Here is a 15,277-nt window from a genome sequence, read left to right as displayed (position 1 = left end):
TATATATACATCATCATTCGACATATTATTTTCACTTCTATTATGCATTTTCGTATTGTTAATATCTTTATCGCTATGTTTGTTATGTTATTATATTTATTACTATTGTTATGATTATTGTTGATTTTCCTTATATTAACTATATTCTAGGTATTAATATATACACTGTCAAGTTTACTATTATACTGCTATTTTCATATTGCATGTCATCATTTTTTTTGTTGAGTTTCAATCGCCCCAAATTCATTTTATTCAAAGATTTATCCTCGATTGTTTTCAAAACAAAGGCAATATTCGATATCTGGGGTCCTCGGGAAGATTGTGCCCTAACTTACTGAGTACTAATTTTCGTCGTTGAACCTAAATAATTGAGTACCCTTCTTAAATCTAATTGTATGAGGTTCAAATAAAAACCTATTCTTGAAATTCGAGATGTTGCACCCTAACTTACTGGGTGTGGCATCACGTTATATTGAGGGTAGTGATTTCCAAAATCAAGGCAACCTTCGGTATTTGGGAGATCTGAGAGATTGAGCTCTAACTTACTGAGTTCTAATCTTTCATGAGTCCCGGAGGATCGAATATCATTCTCTTGAGCCTTCATACATGAATTTTAAAAATCAAAGACCAACTTAGTCCCAAAGGTCTGAAATGTTGGACCCTAACTTACCGGGTATGGCATTCTCTCCTTTGAAATGAGTCGGTCCTTACATTTTATTCGAATAATCCCGATTTTCTTTCAAATAAAAGGATCGTACTCTGAAATCTTTTCAAACTTCGACATTAAGACATTAATTAATCAATTAGGTACAAATTTTGGGCATTATGAGGGTGCTAATCCTTCATCGTACGTAACCGACTCCCGAACCCGTTTTCTCAAATTTCGTAGACCAAAATGTCGTTTTAGTAAACTAAAATGTTTTATTAAAACAAGGGTGATCTGATCACACCCAATAAAGATCGGTGGCGACTCCCGTTTTAATTTTTGTTTTCAAACCAAAGTTGATATCCTGTTTTTTTTTCAAAAAAATGGTTTCGACAATTACTTATGAACTTACCTCATACGGATACGAACGGACCGGAACGACTATTCGATTATTTTCGACTTTCCCCCATCCAAATTCGATTTTCTCATTTCTTGATCTAATTCAATGCAAATTCAACTTATTTAATCATATACTCAATCAAATTAATCTAAAAACACATAAATGGACTAATTGCACTTTTGCCCCTGACATTTCACATTTTTCACAATTTAGTCCCTATTTCACAAAACACAAAATATTCAAAATTTGACCACACTCATGCTTGGCCGAATTTCCTCTAGTCCTTATAAGCTTATATATACAATTTATTTCACATTTTAGTCCCTCAATTGATCATTTTCATAAATTAGCCCAAACTATTCAAATTCATCAAAAATCCCAATACAAAATATATTTATCTATCATCAAGCTTTCACATTTCACCATTTATCATCACAATGCTCACAAAATGAGCAATGGCATCTCATGAAATCATCATCAAATTCTAAAATTTAAGCATGAGTTTTGTAAAACACGAAGCAACGATCTCAAAGACGTAAAAATTATCGAAAAACGAGCTTAAAACTTACCTAAATCAATCCCCAAATATGCCGAACCCTTAAAACTCTTTTCTCCTATTCTTTCTTTGCATATTCTGCAATAATGAAGCAATATGAGCATACTTTTGTATTTGTGTTATTTATTTAATCTATTATTATTCAATTTACCTAACCAACTTTTAAAACTTATTCTATTTACCAATTTGCCAAGCCATGAATTCCACTAACCCTTACAATGGTCTAGTTACATTATAAATGCATTATATTATGAAGACAAATTTAATTAAACATTATTACATTTAACTATCAACTTTTTCTTTTTACGCGATGAGGCCCTTTTTACCGAATTAACCACTCAAACAGTAAAATTTCCTTACGAAACTTTCACACATCTCTAATATCATACTGTAGACTTTATTAAAATAATAACATAAATATTTTAACTTCGGATTATGGTCCCGAAACCACTGTTCCAATTAACCCCCAAAATGGGCTATTACAAGCGTCAATATAACTGGCCCCTACATATTTACCCTGGAAGGCCATCTTAAAGAAATCCCATGTCAGTCGGCCGAGCCGAGTGCCCTCCTTAACCGTCAACCACCACTGGTACGCCTCATCATGAAGCAGATATACAACCCCCTTAAGCTTCTGCTCAGTAGTAACATCCAGGTCATCCATAATTCTCTCCGTGGCCTCCATTCGATACTCGGCCACTTTAGGGGCGGCTCCAGCGACACCTCTGAATAATTTAGACCTATTGGACCAGATTCATTCTATAACTGACCCTCGACCCCTAGATCCAGTGTTGGGTCTAATGACCCTTTCTAAAATCGGTAGCATGGCTTGGGACAGTGCATCGTCCCCAACAGCATGATCTCGAGACCCAGTCTCTATCACAGGTGATACTGATGTCTCACTAGTATCCAAGTTAGGAAAATTCCAAGATGTTGAGTGATAAACCGTAATTTATACAAATATTTATTCCATGATAAGCACATTTATGGATGATTTCTCCTTAAATTTGGTGAATTCGATGCTCCTAATCCTTTAATTTCATGTTTTATACTTAGGTGAGCATAAGAGAGTAAAAAGAGTGAAAAACGGGCCAAAAATGGAGAAAATGAGCCAACATGGGAAATCAACACGGCCTAGGCTTCTTTACATGGGTAGACCACATGCCCGTGTCTATTCAACAGGCTCAAACACGAGTTGAAGCACTTGCACACGGGCGTGTCCCTGTCGAGCCCAAGTCTAGTTCTATTCAGAAAAAGGTCACTCTTGAGGGTTTTGAAGCATTCTAAAGCCTATATAAACACCCCAGGAGGTACCTAGAAAAGACACATAGAGTAGGAGGCAAGGAATTACTCGAAGAAAGCCGATTGATCCATCTCAGAAGCCAGATTATCCTTCAAGACTGAAAATCTCCCTTCAATTTCCTTCAGGAGTTTTTGGGTTTTCTTTGTGTTTTGTTATCATTATTCTTCAGAGATGTTTTCTTTTACACTTATGAACTAAATCCCCTAAATACCTAAGGGGAATGAAACCTAAGACGGATCTTGTTATTATTTTCTAAATTATATGATAAATATTTGACTTGTTCTTAATTCTTACTTTAATATTCCAAGATATTGATTCAAGTATTGATGTGCTTATTTAGAGGAGTAAAAGTCCCTGTTTAAGAGTAGATCTAGCATAATTAAGTGGGGTTGATTGCACGGCTAGACATAGGGTGACATAATTTTACCAGATTAGGGTGAAACCTTGTAAAGGAATCCATAGATCGAGTTAATGCAACACTAGGGGTTTTAATTAGAAAGAGATTTCAATTAATCAACCTAGGGTTAGAAGTTGTTAGTCTCGAGAGAGATAATAATATAACTTAGAGATTTCTACAGATCAAGTCAAGTGAATAAATCATCTGATTCAAAGTCAATAACAAGTGAAGTCTTGGTGGATTTTTCCCTTGGGTATTTTCCAAATCATTCAGTTTTCCCAAAAGTTATTTCCCCAATTTACTTTTTGTGCATTCTTAGTTTAGTTAATTAATTTAGATAAAACAAACCCCTTTATTTTTAGGCTAGATAATAAAAAGGAGAGTTAATACTAGTACTTTTAGTTCCTTTGGGTTCGACATCCCGGTCTTGCCATAAGCTATACTACTGTTCGATAAGGTGCATTTTCCTTTTTCGTGATAATAGTTAGTTTTCATGAACGAACATTCATAAATTATAAAACTTATCACGATTTGCATCAATCAAGTTTTTGGCCCCATTTTTGGGGAACTAAGATATTAGGAACATTTAATTTTTATTACTTTAGCCCTTTATTTTATTGTAATTTAAATTTTATTTTGATTTTTGTTACTAATTTTTCTTTTTCCTTCTGGCAGGTTTTTATAGTTTATGACTAGAAGAAACCTATCGGCACCATTTCTTTTTGACAGTGAGATCGATTGCACAGCTCGCAAAAACCGAAGAGAAATAAGGCGAAGCCTAAGATTTATAGAGAAAGAGTAAGAGGACAATATTATCATCACAACCGAAGAGATGGCTAAAAATCAAGAAAATCCGCTACCTCCTGCGATTGCTGCTGATCTAGTAAATCAGAATCCTACTCTACGTACTATGTATGATTATGCTAAACCTACTTTAATAGGAACTGAGTCAAGTATAGTTAGGCCTGCTGTTGCTGCAAATAATTTTGAACTGAAACCTAACACGATTTAAATGATACAACAGTTTGTTTAATTTGATGGTTTGCAGGATGAGGACCCAAACACTCATTTGGCAAAATTTTTGGAATTCTGCGACACTTTTAAAATCAATGGCGTTTCTCATGATGCCATTCACCTTCGGTTATTTCCCTTTTTGTTGAGGAACAAAGCTAAACAGTGGTTGAACTCGTTACCACGAGGGTCAATCACTACTTGGGAACAAATGACCGAAAAATTCTTACTTAAATATTTTTCGCTAGCTAAAACGACTAAGTTGAGGAATGATATCTCTTCTTTTCTACAGATGGATCTAGAAACACTCTATGATGCATGGGAGAGATACAAATATCTTTTGAGAAGGTGCCCTCACCATGGTTTACCACTATGGCTACAAGTTCAAACTTTTCACAATGGCCTGAATCCTTCGACTAGACAGATTATCGACGCAGCTGCTGGTGGGACTATCAATAACAAAACACCTTAAGTGGCTTACAGATTTATTGAAGAGATGTCACTGAATAACTATCAGTGGCAAGTCATGATAACAAAGCTGACAAAAGCAGCCGGTGTTTTCAACCTCGACGCGGTTACTATGCTATCTAACCAGGTAGAACTTTTAAATAAAAAGATTGACGGTTTATATGGTTCTACTCAGGTACATCCAGTGATGAGATGTGATTCAAATGGAGGAGGAGTACACACAGAATATCAATCCTTCAACCCCAACACCGAGGAGGAACAAGTTCAATATATGGGTAACAATAATTCTAGACCTCAAAATAACCCATATATTAATACTTATAATGCAGGTTGGAGGAACCATCCCAATGTCTCATGGGGTAGTCAAGGGAATCAAAGGCCACAACATCTTCTGGGTTTTTAACAACCACCTTACCAGTAGGAAAAGAAGTCAGACCTTGAGGAGATGCTAACAAAGTTTATCTTGGTGTCAGAAACTCACTTTCAGAATACCAAAACATCACTTAAGAATCAACAAGCATCGATCCAAGGGTCTGAAACTTAGATAGGACAGCTTGTTAAAGTAATTTTTGAATGACCATAAAGTAGCCTGTCGAGTAACACTGAATCTAACCCAAGGGAACAACTCAATGTGATTACCATTCAAGACGAGGAAGGGTTAGTTGAACCTGAACCAGAACTGAGGCAAGGAATTATGGCAAGTAAAGATAAAGGTGAGACGGACCAAAATGAGCAAAAATCGGTAAGTAGAGAGTACAAACCTCGTGTGCCATACCCCAATGCGACAAGGAAAGACCACACGACGAACAATTTGGTAAATTTCTTAAATTATCAAAGAAATTACATATTAACTTACCATTTATTGTAGCTCTTTCGTGGATGCCAAATGCAGTTAAGGTTTTAAAGGAGCTTTTAGCAAATAAGCGGAAGTTGGATGAAGTGTCGCATGTGGAGTTGAATGCAGTTTGCTCAACCATTCTATAGAATAAGCTAGCCAACAAATTGAAAGATCCAGGGAGTTTTACGATTCCTTATTTAATTGGTAGCTTAGATGTTAATAATGCATTAGCTAATTTAGGGGCTAGTATTAATGTCATGCCCTATAAAATGTTTAAACAACTAGGTCTTGGGAAACCCAAACAAACTAGGATGAGCATTCAGTTAGCCGATAAAACCATTAGATTTCCTAGGGGTATTAGTGAAGATGTACTTGTCAAAATCGATAAATTTATATTCCCAATTGATTTTGTTGTTCTAGACATGGAAGAGGTTAGTGACGTACCTTTGATTTTAGGACGATCCTTTTTAGCAACTGTTAGAACAATTATTGATGTTGGTACAGGTGAACTCACACTTCGTGTGGGTGATGAAACAATCACTCTTCAAGCTCGAAATTATACTAATACTGATCATGTGGTGCAACCTTCTTTGCAGGAAACACGTTCAAAAAGCATACATGAGCCTTGTTCAAGTATCAACAAAGGACCCATCTATGAAGAACAAAGGCTACAAATCGAGGAACTAGATGAATGGCGGACACAGAAACCAAGAGCACATGATAGACCAAAACCACGCCATGACGAGCTAAATGTTTCACCAAATCAACTTAAGGTTGGAGACAAAGTACTACTAGATGCAACAGACCTTCATATTGCCACTTCTGAACCTAATGGAACAATCCCTCTTAAGGTACTCAGCATTTTTCCATATGGGACCGTCGAGATAATTCATCCTAAATTCAGCCCCTTTAAGGTAAATCGTACCTGTCTAAAACCTTATTTTGAGTTTGATAGTAGGAATGAGGAGTGTAAACTCCGCGCACCACCATGACCAGGCAACAAAGAGGTAAGTCGACCTTAGACTATAAATAAGCACTCCTAGGGAGGCAACTCAGCACTAACAATGTTAACTTCTTTAAATTTTAGTTTTTAACATTCAAATCACTAACTGAGTAATTGAACACAGGTTTTCCAGAAACCACACGGCCAGGCACACGGGCGTGCCTTAGGCCGTGCTTATACCACGGGTGGTGACACGACCGTGCGACACGGCCGTGTGAAAATAGAGCAAAAGTTTCCCCTAACACGGGATTCAACACGTTGCCACAGCCGTGCGACATGGCCGTGGACGAAACTGTCAAAACAACACGGGCGTGGGACACGTCCGTGTCTAGTGGTTGATACTGAGAAATTAACACGGGCGTGTGACACGCCCGTGCCCACCACCTGTGCTCGAGACTGTGAAATTAACATGGGCGTGTGCATCCATACATGGGCGTGAGAGAAGCGAATGAAGTAGGACACGGCCGTGCGACACGGCTGTGTGCAACAACACGCCCAATGAACACGGGCGTGGGCCGAATTTCAGATGCGCCCCAAATTTGAAAATCACGAAACACACGGGCATGCCCCACAGCCGTGTGCCCCAAAATCTATATAAACCCCTCACCATTCGTCATCCCCTTCCCCAAAACCTAACCCTAGCCACCGAAATCCTCTTCCCTACCACCAACCAGCTGCCTCTAGCCCTCTTCTCTTCTCCTATTTTTCTCCCCTCTCACCTCTTCTCCCCTTGCGCGATCCATAAGGCCCCATCACCCACGCCTATGGTCGACCCAACCGCACGTAACTTTCACGCCGTCACTCTTCCGACTACTGGTCCTCTTCTAACGATTTTCTCTTTTCTTTTACTTTCTTTTGATGCTTACTAACATTATTTTTTTACCCTATTATTTTGCTACTAATTGTTTATCATCCTCATTCCTAGGATTTAGTTCACATACTTTGTACCATATTCTTAGCATGCTTAGCTACTTTCATCTAGTTCGTTTTTAATTTAGTCATGCTATCACTTTGCCTTTTCCCATAAAATCTCTGTCAAGTTTGATTGCTTTTGGTTGAGTCTTGTTAGTGTTAGTAATTTTTTATTGTATTTTTCAGTTTAATTCATGATTAATTCCGTTTTGAATTTGTTGATATCTTTTACATTCATCAAGATATAAGAGTATTTTTTTTTGCAGGTATATCAAGTCAAATCCACGCGGTAAGAAGACTCGTGTTCCTACCTCAAAGAAACGCAAAGGAGCAGCATCCTCCTCAGGTCCTACCGCTGAGATTAGACACCTATTCCTCCAATTTCCACCGGGACCATAGGAGGAGCTATTTCAGATATTACGGGCCCGACCCCTAGGTGTGGGCCACTGCATTGACTGGGCTACACTAGAAAAAATCCAACTAGCTGACGCAGTTCGGTCCCGTCGACGACTGACCCATGGAGGCTATTCTTTTAGATTTTCGAGCCAATGTACCTCGAGCTCACACTTGAACTCTGTTCGACCTTTCACCTTCAAGTTGTTATGACAGAGATCGATGATCCTAGAACGGTCCAGTTCTGTCTCGGTGGTTTAGTCCACCAGTTGAGCGTACTTAAGTTCGGAGTCGAGTTAGGACTATAAATGGATGAGTTCATGGACGACGACGGCTTCGCGAGTCTCCATCGCCACATCCACTACTTTCTTTCAAACTGCTAGAGGGCCCTCGTCCTTGCTTCGGCCACCTATGACCTGAGTCGCTCCAAGGCATCGGCTCTCACCCCATCTTTGTGATACCTACACGCCATCCTAGCCCACACCCTGACAAGACGGCGAGAGAGCACCGGTATCATCAACACTCACGACGCCTATTTCTTATGGAGCATGGTGAATGGACATGTCTTCAACCTTAGTTATTTCATTTCCCTCACCATTCGCCATTAGACAGAGCGGCATAGGAAGGGAGTCATATCCATTGACCGTTTTATGACTCGCGTAGCACAGTACTTCGGTCTCCTTAACACGGCGGCGCAAGCATCCTCCCTCATTCTCATCGGTCAGATGTCCCACAGGGCATCCCGAATATGCTACATATGAGGATGATCGAGCAACGACGTGGATTTGATCATCCCCAGTACCGCCTAGTCCAGTCAGCTGAGCAGGAGGACCTAGAGGACATTGCCGATGATGTCCCTCCACCTCACGAGGATCCAGCCTCTCAGCCACCATCTATTTATCGTCCAGTTCATGCGGCGGCTTCACTCTTTGACATCTCTGAATGCCTCACTCGATTCGAGCAGCAATGTTTTCAGTGCTTTGATCACATTGATGCAACTCTACATCAAATTTGTCAGCACCTTCACATCTCATCGCCACCCCTACCTCGCGAACCATCTAGCGATGAAGATGTTTAAAGACTTTTATTTATTATTTTTATGTTTTTAAAACTACCTTTTTATTTTATTTTTATTTTTATTTTTATTTTATTTCATCCTTAGGTTTTATAGTTTATATTGAACAATTTATACTTTCAACCATTTATTTATGAGTAATCATGCTTCTTTATATTTCCTAAAGAATTATTGATTCTATCGCAATTATAAAGAGCTCCAAAGCTCACTATTACTTAGGAACTTGAAACTCCACTGGAAAAGGTTCTCTACGACTGCCATGTCCTGCCCGACCACCACGATAACCTCTTCGCTGGACACTGTGGTTGTGAAACCCAACCTCTACCACCACCAAAGTATCCTCCTCCAATCTCATCATTGCCTTTGCTGATTACTTTCCATGACTTCAAGTCAAGAATTCCATTCATCCTTCAGGAAGTTTCATTTGTCTCCCTATCTTATGATTTTATATCTATATTGTCAGTAAATCTATCTTTGTACATTGAGGACAATGTACATCTTAAGTGTGGGGCGTCATTTATATCTTTATCAAAATAATCCCTGAATTTTGCCTTATTCTCACATGACTTACTCATATCACTATTAATGAATTTTGATTAACTTATGATTTTTATTGATATGTCTTGGATTAAAACATAGGCATTCATGCATTGATTATTTAAACTTTAAGGAATTAGAAAATCAAACATGATAAAGTTGATTTTTGAGAATTAAAATTTTTTAGGTTGTTTCCCCAAGTTTAGGCATTATCTTAAGTTTAAATTCACAGGTTAAACATCAAAAAGCAATAATTTTTGTGAGATCTTGAGCCTTTAAAGCATATATTATTTCTTTCATGCTCACTTTTATTGTTGCTTTGAGTGCGTCAATATCGAATTGTTATTCTAGAACTTGCTTGATTATGCATGTCAAGACCACACCTTTGATTTGATATGTTAAGATAATAAAGGCACCTAGGTTTAACCCACTCACTCTGTAACACCCCGAATTTGGGCCTAAAAGTAATGGGCCTTGAGTGGGGGTCTGTAAGGAGGTTGTATATAGGTATTTAATTGTGCAATGAAATGAAACAATTAAATGTTTGCTTTAGTGGTTAATGGCTTTGAGAAGTGTTGGAGAAATCTTGGGTTCAAACTTGGGCTTTAGCAAAAATTTTGGTATTAAGTGAGAAAAAAAAACCTGGATGCTTGGATGAGGGTTTTTAAATTATTGTGTTAAATAAATGACACAAGGAAACTTGTAGTCTAGTGGTTGTGGCGTCATTAAGGCTGTATGGGAGCTTGGGTTCAAGCCTTGGCTCTTGCAATTTATTTTGGTTTTTTTTAAGGGAACTTGGACTTTGGCCTTTAGACCTTATAATTAGTTGGGGATAAAATATGACACAAAAAGCCTTGTGGCTTAGTGGCAAGTAGCGTCTGGAGCATCTAAGGGGAGGCATGGGTTCGAATCTCATGGCAAGCAAGGAGCATTTATTTTGCTAACAGGGGGCGACAAGAGTTGGTGTTGAATTTAAACTCTGATGTTGGAAGGATCCCACATCGGGAAGTTAACATAAGAGTGGATGTGAAGCTGGCTTGAAATAGAGAGAACCATGAGGAGAGTAAAGGTACCTTTTCTTGGCTGATCCCTTTCGCTGTATGGTGTGCTTGTTTGGGTTGGGCGTCGGCTAAGAGTGCTCGGAGCGTGGATTAACTCCAGTCTCCTATCAGGTGTGTATTTCTCACTACTCTAGCTATAGGATGGCTAATTTGGGCCGCGATGGGCCAAAAGGGGTCATGTGGGCCCAATGGGCCTACGGGCCTAATTAGATAAGTTGTTTGATTGTGTAGTAAATATTGGATTAGGCTAGGTGAATATCATATTTGTGGCTAGATTTGGGCTAAAAGGGCCACACGAGCGTGTGGGCCCATTTGGGTCGAGAATAGGCTTTAGGCCTATTCGTATTGTTATTCCTGTTTAGAATACTTTAGTTTACCAAATTACTGAAATGCCCTCGATTTGTAGAATTACCATTTTACCCTCGATTTATAGGATTACCGTTTCACCCTCGATTTATAAAATTACCGTTTTACCCTCGATTTATAGAATTACCATTTTACCCTCGATTTACAAAATTACCGTTTTAACCTCGATTTACAAAATTACCGTTTTACCCTTGATTTATAGAATTACCATTTTACCCTCGATTTACAGAATTACCGTTTTACCCTCGATTTACAAAATTATCATTTTACCATCAGTTTACAAAATTACCGTTTTACCCCCGATTGTGAAATTACTGAAATACCCCTGTAGGATAGAATTACCAAAATACCCCTAGTTTGTAAAATTACCAAAATACCCTTAGTTTGTAAAATTACCGAAATACCACTGGTTTGTGAAATTACCGAAATACCCTCAATTTGTAAAATTACCAAAATACCCCTAATTTACAAAATTACAGAAATACCCTTGACTTTCTAAAAATTATAGAAATACCATTGGTTTACAAAATTTACTGAAATACCCTTGGTTTGTAGATTTACCAAAACACCCTTGTAGGATGAAATGACTAAAATACCCCTAATAGGTAAAAAGACTGTAAAGGCCCTGTAGGGTAAAGTGACCGTAATACCCTTGTATGGTAAAATGATGAATTCCCTTATGTTCCGTATGACTGATGTGCTTAGGATTTACATATATTGATATTGGATTAGTTAAGTTTGAGTGACAGGTGGTGGTTATCGTAGGTGATTGATTATGAAAACGTTTCAACTTCAACCCATAACAGGTGTGTACTAACACTCGTAGTAGCTTAGATTAATATCTACTGAGAAGCCGAAATGCTAAAATACCGGCATTTCGGGAACTTGTAATGTTGCGTGTGGGTATAGATGTGATAAATACGATAAGATCGGTGTTTGGATTGATGGAACGGGTAAGAACTCAATTTTGTGCACGATGGTAAGTTGGGCCTCAATGGGCTGGAATTGGGCCAAATGGGCTTCTGGGCCCTTTTGGGTAAAATTGATAAAAAATGGAATTTGGAAAAGTTTCATGTTAACACGGTTAGTATTATTGTAAAATTTGGGTTAAGCAGGCTTAGTGGGCTAAATCAGCATTCGTAGGGCCCATTAGCAGTTTTGGGCCCAAAAGCCCGAATTTAATAAGTGCGTTAAAGATTATTGTTTAAACATTCAGAAATATTGACAATTTTAATGAACATGGAAAACCCTAATTTTTGGTAAAATTACGAAAATAGCCTTATAATATGAAAAATGACTGTTTTGCCCTTGTGGGCAAGTGACTGACTTGGACTGTGTGGTTGACGGATTTGATTGTGAATATATGTTGGTGATATGAATGATTTGACTGTGATTGTTTGATTCAAATATGGGCATGACATTCTGCATACATGACATATTGCATGGGATATGGGTTATATTGATGGAGAAAGTGCTAAATGGGCTCTGCCCTAGTTTACCGAAAAGGGCTTTGCCTCAGTTTATCAGAAAGGGCTTTGCCCCAGTTATTAAAAGAGGCTAGGCCTCCAGTTATATGATAAAGCAACTATGCTGCCAGTGGAGAGTTTGGTTGGGTGGGTTGAGTTATTCCCCACATGGAGAGCTTGGTTGGTACGGGTGGAGTGTAGCGGATGGTGGGTCGAGTAGTCTCCCCAAATGGGCTTGCATACATTCATTGACATTACATGTGATATTGAAATGGGCCTAAGGGCCATACCATTTACAGTAAAGGCTTCGGCCTAGTGATATGATTTATGAAATGGCTTCGGCCCAGTGATATGATTTATGAAAAGGCTTCGGCCCAGTAACCGTTAAACGAAAGGCTTCGGCCCAGTATATGTCAAGACTAAATAGGGCTTTGGCCCAGATTGTGCTGATACCGTGTTATTTACTGTTTGTTTGTTATTGGGATTACACACTGAGTTTTCGTAAACTCACCCCGTTTCTAACTGTGCAGGTAATCCCTAAGCTTAGATGGTTTGGAGCTGCGAGGGACTCGGAGATGGCCACACTACTGTTTCTGTTTCTTTTAATTGCAATAATTAGCCGATTTATTTCTTTATAAGTTTTATCTTATTAATATTATTATTTGGTTTTGGGTTGTAATAAGGCCATTTTAATTATTTTTCTGGGATTATTTTATCTTATACCCTATATTTCTCTGATAACAATATGAGTTAGACCTAGGGCGCGTTTCCAAAATGATAATTGTTTTCAAAATAACGCAACGATATAGTTAATTGATTTATCAAAAATATCTACTTAAATGAATTCCAACTCGTTTTTCTTAAAACCTAACCTAGCACCAAAGTGTGGCAATGGTTTTGGGCATGTCTAGAATTGGATCCAATCAAGAGCTTGGTACTTAAGCAGCCTTCTAGGCTCACCTCCTCTGTTTCGGATACCTACCTGGTGCACAGCTTCCATTCACTTTATTAACTTAGCAAAGACTATCTTTTAAAACACTAAGAAGGACGTTGAAAGAGGCATGGGTTTTCTTAAAAACTTCAATGTGACACGTCGGATCCGGCCATAACGTCTGGGCCGGGTTTGGGGTGTTACACACTCCATAAAAGCCTACCTCCATAATTAACCCTTAGTGAACCCCCTTGAGCCTAACAAGCCATTCATTAATTTACCCTCAATATTAACCCATAACCCATTATTGTTGAAATCCCCTCAATTAATTTGATCCCTATTTTTTTTGAGATTTGATTTGAATAAATTGCTTAGCTATGTTTTATTTTTGATAGTTAGCAAAATTATATGTTAATTTGATTTATTCTTATAAAAAAACATACGTACATATTAGCTGTAATTCTTTGTTTTTGAGCTTAAGTATTTAATTCTTTATTCCATGAAGAAAAGCCCAATTATAGGATCTTCTAATTAGGAATGTAATTTGTCAGTTGTAGTATTTTTCTAGTTAGGTAATTTTTCAATTCAATCTCGATTCTAACCTTCTTTTTCAGCTTTGAACCACACCCCCTAACCAAAGCCACGTTACAACCCTCTAAAGCCCTTTTGATTGATATATCATCTCAATATATAGTGGTGGAGATTTGATTGTCACGTAAGCCTATGGTAATAATTTTTCATATTGACCATTGAGTGCTAAATTTCTTATCCTTAAACACCCCGAGTGATTTGAGTGCATCTTTAGTGAGGGTGTGAAACTCTGTGATATTTTGAATAAAAGATGATTACTTAGATGAGGGGAGACACCTATGTTTTCGTGATAAAATGCTCAACTTGGAATGTTTGAAACTTTGATGTTCTTCAAGTTGAATTTTCAGTGTATGATTACTTATGGATTATTTTAAGATACTATTGATAAGAATTATAAGTTGAGAAGAATTTATTTTGATTGTGAGTTGAGGATTTTTCTTGAGGATAAGCAAACGCTTAAGTGTGGGGGTATTTGATAAACCGTAATTTATACATATTTTTATTCCATGCTAAGCACATTTATGGATGATTTCTCCTTAGATTTGGTGAATTTGATGCTCTTAATCTTTTAATTTCATGTTTTATAATTAGGTGAGCATAGGAGAGTAAAAAAAGAAAGAAACGGGCCAAAAACGGAGAAAATGGGCCAACGTGGGAAATCAACACGTCTTGGACTTCCTTACATGGGTAGACCACACGCCTGTTTCTATTCAACAGGCTCGAACAGGGTTGAAGCACTTTCACACGGGCGTGTCCCTGTCGAGCCCAAGTCTAGTCCTATTCGGAAAAGGCCACTCTTGAGGGTTTTGAAGCATTCTAAAGCCTATATAAACAACCCAGGAGGCACCTAGAAAAGACACACGGAGTAGGAGGCAAGGAATTACTCAAAGAAAGTCGATTGATCCATCTCAAAAGCTGGATTATCCTTCAAGACTGAAGATCTCCCTTTAATTTCTTTCAGGAGTTTTTGGGTTTTCTTTATGTTTTATCATCATTATTCTTCTGAGATGTTTTCTTTTACACTTATGAACTAAATCCCCTAAATACCTATGGGGAATGAGACCTAAGACGGATCTTGTTATTATTTTCTGAATTATATGATAAATATTTGACTTGTTCTTAATTCTTACTTTAATATTCCAAGATATTGATTCAAGTATTGATGTGCTTATTCAGAGGAGCAAAAGTCCCTATTTAAGAGTAGATCTAGCATAATTAAACGGAGTTGATTGCATGCCTAGACAGAGGGTGACATAATTTTGCCGGATTAGGGTGAAACCTAATAAAAGAATCCATAGATTGAGTTAATGCAACACTAGGGGT

General features: G+C 37.9%; 1 non-coding gene across 1 annotated transcript; it reads right to left on the bottom strand.

Moving 5' to 3' along the window:
• Window positions 1–4,572: 4,572 nt before the first annotated feature.
• LOC121205505 (small nucleolar RNA R71) lies at window positions 4,573–4,679 on the bottom strand. Its single transcript, XR_005900581.1, has one exon. It is a non-coding gene; the product is annotated as a small nucleolar RNA R71 (small nucleolar RNA).
• Window positions 4,680–15,277: the final 10,598 nt, after the last annotated feature.

This window comes from Gossypium hirsutum, chromosome A08, assembly GCF_007990345.1.
Source record: "Gossypium hirsutum isolate 1008001.06 chromosome A08, Gossypium_hirsutum_v2.1, whole genome shotgun sequence".
Taxonomy (NCBI): Eukaryota; Viridiplantae; Streptophyta; class Magnoliopsida; order Malvales; family Malvaceae; genus Gossypium; species Gossypium hirsutum.
Note: the sequence above shows the minus strand (reverse complement) of the source record. Positions and strands in the feature narration are given on the sequence as shown.